Genomic DNA, 13,277 nt, shown 5'->3' on the forward strand with positions numbered 1-13,277 from the left:
CATAATAACCTAGAATACCAGGTTCAAATTTAGAACTCTTGTATCCCTCAGAGTTCTGTATCAGAAGTAGTGGTATGGGTGGGTGGGGCGCCTGGATGGCTCAGTCGGTTAAACCTCCAACTCTTGATTTGGGCTCAAGTCATGATCTCACAGCCCTGAGTAGGACTCCTTGCTGATAGTGGAGCCTGCTTGGGATTCTCCCTCTCTCTCTCTGCTCCACATCCCCCCTCCCCCAAAAAAAAGTAGCATGGGAAAAGTAGTATGAGAAAAAAAAGTAGTATGGGAAAAGCTATTCCTTGACCCATGGCCTTCTCCCCCTATCTTTCTACCCTAGACTGGGATACACACTAATTCATGCATTCAAGCATCATTTACCCTCTGCAAAGAACCACCCTTGGCCACACTTTGGGCATAGGCATGGATATTCTAATAGCAGAGACCACCCTTGGAAGAACAGACAGGGGAAGAGTCATGTGCAGGCCAGTTAACTGGGTTTAGGGACATCTTGGCAGGGAATCCCAAGGTCTGAGACACCCAGATTGTCATCTGTAAGGGTGGGGGCATAGCCAGCAGAGGACAGTAAATATACATTATACCAATACTAATGCTAACAGTGCTTCATTGAGGTATACGTCATCCTTGAATATGGGTATTGTTGTTTTAATATACCAGCTGCAAATATTTTCTTTAGAACTTTTCCATATTTATTTTTAAGTGAGATTGACTTTTTTTTTTTGCTATGTTATTTATTAGGTTTTGGTATTAAGCTTATGACAGACTTATAAAATGGTTTGGGAAACTTTCCACTTATATATTCTGAAAGAGTTTCAGTAATTTAGGTAGGATTATGTGTTCCTTGATAGCTAGGTTAGTTAGATCTTGCCTGTAAAACAAGCAAGGTCTAATGTTCTTATTTATTTTTACTCTTTAAAGTGGTAGATTTATGAGAAACCTTGCTAGTAGATTGTGTGGTTGTTAATGTGTTTGGAGAGTCTAGTTTTTCGTGAATCAATTTTTGATAATTTATATTGTGCTAGGAAAATCAGCCATTTCATCTAGATTTGAAAATTTATTGACAACATTTTATATGATATTTTATAATGATTTTTACTATTTTTTGCAACTATGGTTTTATCTTCTTTCTCATTCCTGATGTATTTGTTTGTCTTGCACTTTTTCTTAGTCAAACTTCCTAGAGTACTGGGTTTATCTATCATTTCTGCTGGTATTTGTTTTGTGATTCATTATTTCAGCACTTTATCTTTATTAATTCGCTCATATTTCTTTTACTTTGTTCCAATCTTTTAAATGGAATGCTTAGTTCAATTATGTTCAGATTTCCAAATGTAAACACCAAGGAAAGACCAGGTGCAGGATTGTGAATAGGTAATGAAGCCAAGGGTCAGAAGGAGGACAGGACATGAGGTGGAGGGGGGAGAGCCACACGAGGAGGAGTTATGACAAGCAGCAGAGAATGTGTGAGGCTTGGTTGTCAGCGTGACATGTTATAAAACACTGCTCTCAGGACAGGGTGACATGTTATAAAACACTGCCCTAACTCCACAGGCTTTGCCTCCAACTCCTGTCTCCATTTTGGCCACGAGCACATCCTGAAGAACTTGCCAAATACCCAACAGAAATCCAGACCCACAGTGTCTACTGCAGTTTCGATCCAAGACTTTTATTGGGCTTTCTTTCAGAGCCCAATAAGAGAAAAAGAAAAACCAATAGGGACAAACATAGGGTTAGCAAATTTTATTTTGTCAGGGAAGGATATTAAATAATATTAAATATACACATACAACCATTTATTAGTCCAGTGATTACAACTGCATTTAAGATATTTTAACATACAACAGTTTATAGCTGAAAAATCACAGAATGACGGTTTAATTCAATTTGCAATGTGGTTCTTCACAGAATTCCAGCCCTAGCAGCACAAAGCAGAGAATAGAAGGGTGGCTTTGAAGCTGGGTAACAATAGCTTAATAATAACCAGCTAACTTGCTGGGCATGGGGGAAACTTGGTGAACCCTACTTGCTTTTGGCTTAGGGCCTTAAATTTTGGACCCTAGGAGTAAGCATGAAATGGAGTTCGAAGACCTACCGCAGGGACTGTAACTCAGCTTTGCTTTATCCCAATCCTTAACAATTAAGATGAACCCACAGTGCCAAACACCAGGCAATAGCAATTGTCCGTCGTCTCAGGAAGAAGATATGATCAGGTAGGTCACAAATTATTTCCACCATTTTATAAAGATAGCATCCTGGACCAGAAAAAAAACTAGCCAGCAACACAAGGAGGCAAACCAGTAAGAATGAAAACCATCAGAGGCAGAAGCAATAGGGCTTAATATATTGGAATGATCAGATCCAGACTTTGAAGTAGTGGGGATCAGAGTATTCAAGGGGATAAAATACAAGGTCTAGGATTTTAGGAGAGAACTGAAAGCTGTTTTTATTTTATAATTATTTTTTAATTAATTTACTTATTTTGAGAGAGTCAGAGACAGTGCGAGTGGGGGAGGGGCAGAGAGGGAGGGAGGGAGAGAGGGAGGGAGAAAGACAGAGAGAGAGAGAGAGAGAGAGAGAGAGAGAGAGAGAACCCCAAGCAGGCTCTGTGCTGGCAGTGCAGAGCCTGAAGTGGGGCTTGAACTCACGAAACCATGAGATCATGACCTGAGCTGAAACCAAGAGTTGGACATGAAAGCTAGTTTTAAAAAAGAGTCAAGTGAGTATCCTAGATTTAAAAACCAAAATTAAGCATACAATTAAAGGGTTTACTAGCTAATGAGAGAATTAATGCACTAGAAAATAAATAGAAAAAAAGCACCCAGAATGAAACACAGAGAGGCAGAGGTAGGAAAAACACAGAGTAGAAGATAAGAGACAGAAGGATATAGGAATATGCTAGATAGGTTTAATATTTGTGTTATTAGCATTCCAGTAGGCTGAGGATGGAGAGAGCAATGGAGAGAGGGAGGGATAGAAGGTATGAGAGAGGGAGAGAGAGACAGACAGAAGGAATGGGGAAGAAGCAATACTTGAAGAGATAGTGGCTAAGAATTTCCAAACCCAAAGAGCAATATGAGTCCAGTCTTTTAAGATTCTCTCCAAATATCTTGCAGGGTAAATAAAAAAGAATTCCGCATCTAAACACATCATAGTAAAAATGACAAAAATCAAAGACAAGATAAAAATCTTAATATGACTTTGTCCTGCTGCTGATTTTCTCTTCATAGTCACAGTAAGATCAACAACTAACACATCAACAGGAAGAATGGAAGCCTTGGGACAGTGGGCTAAGAACTTGTAAGTGCTAAAAGAAAACTGTCAACCTTAGAATTTTACATCCATCAAAAATGTCATTCAAGAAAGAGTAGAAACTAAAGATACTTTCAAACTCATCTAAATGGAGAAAATTCATAACCAGTAGACTGAACTACAGAGAGTACTAAAGGGCAGAAGGGAATAATACCAATTTGCTGTGTAGGAAGAAATAAAGGTCAATAAAAAATAAGTCAATATAAATAATATTTACTGTATAAAACCATTTAAAATATTTACCATTAAACACTTTAAATTTATAAATAAATTATAAGATGAAGAGCACATAAATTAGAGTTGAAATGTTGTAAGAGTTTGACATGTCCAAGAAGAAGGTAAAAGTACCAGTTAATATTGGATTGGATAAATTCACAAGCCGTAATGTAATCTCTAAGGCAGCCACTAAAAGAATTATAAAACAGCATTTGGCTTCCTAGCTAATAGAAAAGAAAAATGAAGCAATTAAAAATATTTCAAGAGAAAGGGAGAAAGAATATGTGGGACAAAGAAAAAATAAATAATAAAATGGTAAATTAAAACATCCCAATGTCAGTGATAGGAAAACAAATGGACTAAACACTCTGATTAAAAATGAAAGATTACTAGTGTTGATTACAAACTCAATTCACGCTTTAGATGAAGTATTCATAAAACCTAAGAGTATAGAAAACAAGAAAGGATTGAGGTCACATTCACAGGTACCAGGGATTAGGGTTTCAACATGTCTTTATGGGGGACACAGTTCAACCCACAATGATACCCAATACAAAAACATGCACATGGGCACCTTGAGGTGTGTAAGAATATAGATAACAGGAGTATTTGTCATAATCCCAAACCAGAGACATCTTTTATGTTATCCATAAATCATAGTGGCATAGTAATGCTATAAAATACTATATGATAATTAAAATGGATAAGTTATAGCTATTTACACCAATGTGTGTCTCACAAACATAATATTAAGTTAGAGAAGCTAGACATGCAGAATATTTATTGTATGGAATCCATTTATTGAAAGTTGCTGCACTACTATTTGAGGATATACGTGAGATGGTTGAACCCAAAAGAAATTCAAGAAGATGATTAGTGTAAAAGTCAGGATAGTGGTTATCTTTGGAGGTAGGGAAGAGGATACAATGGGGAAGGGGCATGAGGAGGGTTTGTGGATGTAGGCAGTGTTCTATCTCTTGACCGGGATGCTGGTTGCAATGTGTTTACTTTGTGATAGATCATTTGATCATACACCCTTATTTATTTTTCTGTATATGGGTTTTCTCATATGTACGCACACATATTTACAGAGAGGAAGAAAGGAAAGAAGGGAGGGAAGCAGGGAAGTTAGGATGGGAGGGAGTAAGGAAGGAAAGGGGGGGAGGAAAGGAAGGAAGTTAGGGAGAATGGAAGGAACGAAGGAAGAAAAAAAAGTGAATCCAGAAATTTAGTGAATTTGAGGCCATCTGGGTTATATTTACAATCAAATGAGGCAAACTAAAGCAGTATAATTAAGTTTATTAGAAAGAACACATTGGCCTCAATTCTGTTCACTAACTTGGATGTGTGTGGCTTTGCCTGCAATATCTCCTGAATAGTTTTGAAAATGTTTAATTCATGCAATAATACGTCTTTGAGAACACTCAGTGTGCTGGACACTGGGGTACACTTTTCCTCTGAGTTGAATTTTATGGAACTCAGAGGAAACATGGACAATTTTGGTCTGAACAGCTACTAGTCTCAAATTTCCTCACGATGAGAAGCTCTTCCCTCACACCACCCCCACCTTTGCCCACGCTTTAGTTGCAATGACTAAAACTTGCGAAATACTATGTATTAAAGCAGACAGGATGCGCATATTCAAAAAATACCATGGCCATCTGAGATCAGGGTGAGAAAGTCTGTTGAAAATCTGTGGCAGCCTGAGTTGGGGAGTTGATGTGCATGTTCTCTGAATATTTAAGTTAGATAATGATTCTAAATCTTATTGCTTGAAAGCTATCTAAAACCCAAAGTGCCAGCCTCACTGGCTCCTCCTTTAGGAATACAGATGTCATCAAATCTCAATAATGACAGCTATTAACACAGCACATGAGATGAAAAAGAAATTTAAGAAGACATTTATTGTTTCTTAAACTTTTATGATCTTCCATGCCTGGCTTAAAATTCATTGCACATGATGTTGCTGTCTTATTTAATCATGTGTTTAAGACTAATGGCTGTGTAGAATATGCTGCAAGTGAATTTCCAGGAATCTGGTTTGCCCACTCATAAGTCAACCATGTTCAGGTAGTGATGTGCCAAGACTACAGTCAACTTGTCTTCATAGGCTTTCTCTCTTTCGAGAAGCCATGAGCTTCAGGAAGGCAGGGACCATGTTTTCTTCCCTTACCAACGTGTGCTTAGTACCTAGGGCAGTATTAAGCATGCAGCAAACACTAAATATTTATTGATTTACTGATTGAGACAAGAAATGAATAAATACATGACAAAGCATATGTTGTTCTACAATGAACAATGATATTCCAGAATCATTCCTCTTAAGTTGTATTTAACCCTTGCCATTACCAAAAAGGGCCCTGACTTGGACTTTCATTCACTCAATCAACTGATTTTATTGAATCCTTATGTAGACATTAGGGACATGAGGTACTTTTGATGATAAGAGGTAGGGGGGAATTTTTTTAAGTAGTAGGAAATATTAGGGGCCGATTTTAAATAGACCAAGTAAGGTTTCACTGGGTTGGTGTTTGAGTAAGATCTGAAGGAAGTGAGCGAGTGAGAGGTGAAGTGAATTTTAGGCAAAGAGAATAGCATGTACAATGGCCCTGAGGCAGAAAATCCTGGGAGAATTCAAGGGAAAGCAAGAAGCTGTGTAGCTGGAACAAAGTGAAAAGGGGAGAAGAATGGGAGGTGAGGTCAAAGCGGTACCTGGTCCAGACTGTGTAGGGTCTCATAAGCCCTTGGTTTTTACTAACAGTGAGATAGGAATCTATTGGATGATCTTGGGCAAATGATTGCCATGACCTGACTTGCTTTTAAACAGGATCACTTTGATGATTTCATTGGAAATACATATAAAGATCAAGAGCAGAAACATTTGGAGGCAGGGCTAGTTTAATCTATGGAAAATTCTAATTCCATCACATATACACAATTGTAAGCAGAGGATTTGTTTTTCACCAAGACCAGGTCAAAATAGTTCCCTCCTTTCAAGAATATATTTGATGATAGAGTAGATACTATCATTACACAATAGATGTTTTCTTCTTCTTTAAAAAATTTTTTTAAATGTTTATTTACTTTTGAGAGAGAGAGAGACAGAGACAGAGACAGAGTTCAAGTGGGGGAGGTGCAGAGAGAGACAGAGGGAGACACAGAATCTGAAGCTGAGCGGTCAGCACAGAGCACAAGGCGGTGCTCGAACTCACGGACCGGACCGTGAGATCATGACCTGAGCTGAAGTTGGACTCCTAACCAACTGAGCCACCCAGGTGCCCCTGTTTTCTTCTTTTTGATGGAAGTATATGTTTGGTAGTGCATGAGTATTCTACCATAACTGCAATGTGGAAAGGGGTTTTAGAATGTTTAAACAAAATGAGAAATTATAGACTACTGTTTTGAGTGTTTTTGAAGAGTACCATTTGGCATCTGTAAATGCATTTTTTTAAAGAACTGACAAGATATTTAGATTAAAATTAATGGAATATGAAGCAAAAACAGTAGAGATGAATAGTGAAATCAATAGAAGTTATTTTGATACTGAGAAGTGAATCGTAATAAAATTTTCAGATTATTCTGAAAGCAGCAATTCACTAAGAGAAAGATAAATTTAAAATAGAAGTGATAAACCTGATCATCCCATAAAATAAAGAATCCAATTAATACAGAGAAGTGATTAAGTAGCCACATTGCTAATTTGGCAAAAACAAAAAACCCCACAAAACCAGTGACATTAATGAAGATAATAGAAAAGTCAAAATATGCTAACACAAGAAGATACCAACAAAGACTGGTTAAAGAATATTGTCAATTCAAAAAAACATTTAGATTCAATCACTGGAAAGACAAGCTCGAAATGTTCTGAACTCTAAAGCTCATATATAAAAGGAACTTGATGGAGATTTTCCCAAATTTGAAAACAACCCAAAAATCTATATGACACTACCCATGACAAGTTGTAAAGCTGAAAGGAACTTTCTAAAATATCAGTATTCAAAATTGACTTCTCACCAACCATGCCAGAGAAAAACCTAATTGTCTTTCTCTTGTTGGTGTCGAAAACGAAGAGTTGATCAAAGAATAAGTACCCCAAAATTGGTAGGAGAAAATAGTATAAAGGTCTGTCAGGTAGTTAGTTAATCAAAATATTGCTTCTGGATTTTGTGGTATTCATAGGTTTTGTTGGCTTTTTAGAATTTGGATCTAGTTATAGTTGTTTTTTTTTTTCTCACTCTTGTTAAATTAATCAAATGAGGAAGCCATTAGACTGAGGTAACTCTAATAAGGTGGCAGCCTAGGTAGCAAATCAAAGTCTAAGCCTATATGTAAAAAATGCCTCAAGGTGATGAAATTGAAACCTAAGGACAACTGATCAAAAATAGCCAGGTTTTAAGCTATAGCCAATCAAATAATCTCCTTTCTTTGCTTCCACCTCTTGTCTATATGTCTTCTAGCTCCTGTCAGCTGGGTGCCTCTAACTATTTCTGGTTTGGCCCTGCCCAATCAAATTGATTTTTTTACTCAAATAAACTCTTAAAATCTGCTTCTGTTATCTTCTAACATTTTAAGTGAATATTTACTTTATGCCTGAATTAAAAAAAAATTTTAATGTTTATTTATTTTTGAGAGAGACAAAGACAGAATGTGAGTGGGTTAGGGGCAGAGAGAGGGAGACACAGAATCCAAAGCAGGCTCCAGGCTCTGAGCTGTCAGCACAGAGCCACACGCGGGGCTTGAACTCATGAGCTGTGAGATTATGACCTGAGCGGAAGTTGGACACTCAACCGACTGAGCCGTCCAGGAGCCCCATATGCCTAAATTTTTTAATGCATTTTTTAAAAGAGGGACCCCCAAATTATATAAGCTTCAGGCTCCCAAAATCTGGATTCACTCTGATCAATAGGTCACTTAGCGTGTTTTAAGACTATAAGAGAAATTAGATGTTCCTAATGATAGAAAGATATACAAATTTGGAGTTCAGGATCAAGGTTCAAGTTGGAGAAGTACATTTGTGAATGTTATGTTGGCCATATTCTAATGCGTGGCTCTTTACCATGCCACTAAAGCAATTAACTGGATCCTCTGCAGATGGGGTGTCCCACAGATTTAACTCGGCTGTGACACTACCTGGAAATAGTGTCAGATTCCATGGGTTAAGGGCTGAGTCCCATAACCAGTTTCCCACCCCCCGCCCATGCGGATGCCAATCTCAAATCCAGGTGGTTACCTGTGCTTCTGATCAAATGGCTGTAAATCAGAGGTTACCATGAACCCCTCCTCGGGTTCCACTGATTTGCTAGAATGACTCCCAGAACTCAGGAAACTAGCTTACTTACTGGATTACTGGTTTATTGCAAAGAAAATTAAAGGATACAAATGAACTACCAGATGAAGAGATACACAGGGAGAGGTCCCTAACACAGGAGTTTCTGTCCAGTGGAGTTTGGTGCCTGGAACATGGATGTGTTTCTGGTTCATTAACATAGAAGCTCTCTGAATATATTTTTTGTGGAGGCTTCATTACATAGGCATGATTGATCAAGTCACTGGCTAGTGGCCATGGATTCAACCTCTAGTTCCACTCCTTGCCCTAGAGGTACAGGGGTGGGACTGAAATCAACCAGGTTGATTCTCCTGGCAACCAGCTTCCATCCTTAGGTACGTTCCAAAACTCACCTCATTAAGGTAACAAAGACATATTTATAGCTCTCATTTCTTAGGAAATTCCAAGGGTCTTAAGAGCTCTGTGCCAGAAAGAGAACAAAGACCAAATATAGGCAAACCTTGTTTTATTGCACTTTGCTTTATTGTGATTCACAGATGTTGCATTTTCTTTTTTTTTAACAAATTGAAGATTTGTGGAAACCGTGCTTTAAGTAAGTTTATCAGTGTCATTTTTCCAACAGCATTTGCTCACTTCATGTCTCAGTGTCACACTTTGGTAATTCTTACAATATTTAAAACTTTTTCGTTATTATTGTTATTTGTTGTGGTGATCTGTGATCAGTGACTACAATTCGATAAAAGCTCAGATGATGGTTGACATTTTTTAGCAATAAAGTATTTTTAAATTAAGGTTTGTATTTTTTTAGTGTATAATATTGTACACTTAATAGACTGCAGTCTAGTGTAAACACAAATTTATAGGCACTGGAAACCAAAACATTTATTTGATTTTGCTTTATTGTGATATTTGCCTTATTGCAGGGGACTGGAACCCAACCTGTGATATCTCCAAGGTAGGCCTGCATGTATTTCTTATTATAAAATCACAATAGTACACATATCTAAATGGTATTTAAAAACTTAAGACTCAGGGCCACATTATGACTTTTGTGAGTTCTAGGCAATTTTGCCTTTGTGAGCCTCTTCCTCCACTAAAAAGGCATATAAAATTGTATAATTATTAATAGTTATCCACATAAAATTATATAATTATTAATAATTAATATAATAGGAAGAACAAATACTGTTAAAATGTCAACACTACCCAAAGCAATCTACGTATTCAATGCAATCCCTATCAAAATAACACCAGCATTCTTCACAGAGCTAGAACAAACAATCCTAAAATTTGTATGGAACCAGAAAAGACCCTGATGCCAAAGCAATCTTGAAAAAGAAAACCAAAGCAGGAGGCATCACAATCCTGGACTTTAAGCTGTATTACAAAGCTGTAATTATCAAGACGGTATGGTACTGGCATAAAAAGACACATAGATCAATGGAACGAAATAGAGAACCCAGAAATGGATCCACAAATGTATAGCCAACTAATCTTTGACAAAGCAGGAAAGAATATCCAATGGAATAAAGACGGTCTCTTTAGCAAGTAGTGCTGGGAAAACTGGACAGCGACATGCAGAAGAATGAACCTGGACCACTTTCTTACACCATACACAAAAATAAACTCAAAACGGATGGAAGACCTAAATGTAAGACAGGAAGCCATCAAAATCCTCGAGCAGAAAGCAGGCAAAAACCTCTTTCATCTTGGCCGCAGCAACTTCTTACTCAACACATCTCTGGAGGCAAGGGAAACAAAAGCAAAAATGAACTATTGGGACCTCATCAAAATTAAAAGCCTCTGCACAGTGAAGGAAACAATCAGCAAAACTAAAAGGCAACCAAAAGAATGGGAGAAGATATTTGCAAACAACATATCAGATAAAGGGTTAGTATCCAAAACCTATAAAGAACTCACCAAACTCAACACCCAAAAACAAATAATCCAGTGAAGAAATGAGCAAAACACATGAATAGACAGTTCTCGAAAGAAGACACCCAGATGGCTGACACATGAAAAAATGCTCAACATCACTCATCATCAGGGAAATACAAATCAAAACCACAATGAGATAGCACCTCACACCTGTCAGAATGGCTAACATTAACGACTCAGGCAACAACAGATGTTGGTGAGGGTGCAGAGAAAGAGGATCTCTTTTGCACTGCTGGTGGGAATGCAAGTTGGTGCAGCTACTCTGGAAAACAGTACGGAGGTTCCTCAAAAAATTAAAAATAGAAGGACCTTATGACCTAGCAATTGCACTACTAGGCATTTATCCACGGGATACAGGTGTGCTGTTTTGAAGGGATACATGCACCCCCATGTTTATAGCAGCACTATCAACAATAGCCAAAGTATGGAAAGAGCCCAAATGTCCATTGATGGATGAAGAGATAAAGAAGATGTGGTATATCTATACAATGAAGTATTACTCGGCAATCAAAAAGGATAAAATCTTGACATTTGCAACCATGTGGATGGAACTAGAGGGTATTATGCTAAGGGAAATTAGAGAAAGACAAATATCATATGACTTCACTCATATGAGGACTTTAAGATACAAAACAGATGAACATAAGGGAAGGGAAGCAAAAATAATATAAAAACAGGGAGGGAGACAAAACATAAGAGACTCTTAAATATGGAGAACAAACTGAGGGTTGCTGGAGGGGTTGTGGGAGGGCTAAATGGGTAAGGGTCATTAAGGAATCTACTCCTGAAATCATTGTTGCACTATATGTTAACTAACTTGGATGTAAATTAAAAAAATAGGTTAAATGTAAAAAAATTTAAAAAAATCAATAGTCAATGTAATTAATACTGAATATAATTCATATGTGATAATTTATAAATTAACATAACAAAATAATAAGTAATTACATTTTTATATATTTGTATATTATTGTTGTCAAAAACTGACTTCCATACTTTGAAGCCAAAAGTGTAACACAGAGACAGAGTTTGGGATAAAGATGAACAATAGTTTTACTGTTTTGCCAGGCAAAGGAGGCTGTAGCAGGTTATGGCCTTCAAAAACTGCAAGCCTGCCTGAGGAAGGGGCTGGGGGCTTTATAGGGAAATACAGGACCTAGCTGGTTTTGACAGGGATTGTGTATGTGCTGCACACCTCCTTTGTCTTGTCATTAGGGGGGTACCGGCTTTCGAAACAGAAGGCTGAGAAGCGAGGAGGGGAGGTGTGGGGAAAAGAGGAAAAAGGTTACTTTAAAATTGAGTTGTGCACAAAACAGATGAACATATGTGAGGGGAGAAGAGAGAGAGAGAAACTATCCATGAGAGACTCTTACAGATAGAAAACAGGTGCGCCTGGGTGGCTCAGTCCATTAAGCATCTGACTCTTGATTTGGGCTCAGGTCATGATCTCAGGGTTCGTGGGTTCGAGGCTCTGCACTGACAGTGTGGAGCCTGTTTGGAATTCTTTCTCTCCCTCTCTCTCTGCCCCTCCCCGCCTTAAAAATAAATAAATAAACAACAACAACAAAAGAGAACAAACTGGGGGGTGATGGGGGGAGGTGGGTGGGGGATGGGCTAGATGGGTGATGGGTATTAAGAAGACACTTGCTATGATGAGCACTGGGTGTTGTATGAAAGTGATGAATCCCTGAATTCTACTCCTGAAACCAATATTGCATTAAGGTTTCATTATGATTTTATATATATATATATATATATATATATATAAAATATAGTAGCATATATTAAGGCTACTTTATGGGGCCACCTTTACGTCAACATGGGAAACTTTCCCATTTGTAAGACTCCCTCTCACACCCCCCACACCCCCAACCTTGGGGTCTTAGCAGAACCTCACATGCTCAGTGGACAACTAGGCTGAATGTATTATCATATTCACTTTTTCTTCTAATTTTAAAATAAAATATGTTCATGGGCATCTAAAAGTGTCACATAATTGTTAAAGTAACCAGATTAGGCCCAAGGTGGAGTCCCCATGTTAAACCCCGTATCAGCAAACCAAAACTTTACTAAATTTCTATGCTTGGCGCTCCCAGAAAAGGAAGAAGCTTAACCAATCAGCAGATGCCTGCTCAGCACCTTACCTGACCTGGCTCCAAATAAGGAAAGTAATTGGCAAATGCCAGTATAACTTCCTTGTTCCTGCTCACTTTGGTCTATAAAAATCTCTTGCCTTATATAGCTTTTTGGAGATCCTTTCTATCTGCTGGATTGATGCTGCCCGATTCATGAATCACTGAATAAAAGCCTGCTGGAACAGTCAGTTGTCTGTGGAAAATTTTCTTTAACATGGCCAATTTTGCATCTCCTTTCCAAATCAATCGCACATGACGGCCTGCGTTCTAGTTAGCCGGCCTCCAGCTTTCCCACACCAACAATCTCAGTCAGAGTGCACCTGAAGCCTTCCTTTCCTTTCACTGGAAAGGTTTCTCGTTCCCCTGCCTGCCGCTGA

The sequence above is a fragment of the Neofelis nebulosa genome, chromosome 10 (genome assembly GCF_028018385.1).
Source record: "Neofelis nebulosa isolate mNeoNeb1 chromosome 10, mNeoNeb1.pri, whole genome shotgun sequence".
In the NCBI taxonomy this organism is placed as follows: Eukaryota; Metazoa; Chordata; class Mammalia; order Carnivora; family Felidae; genus Neofelis; species Neofelis nebulosa.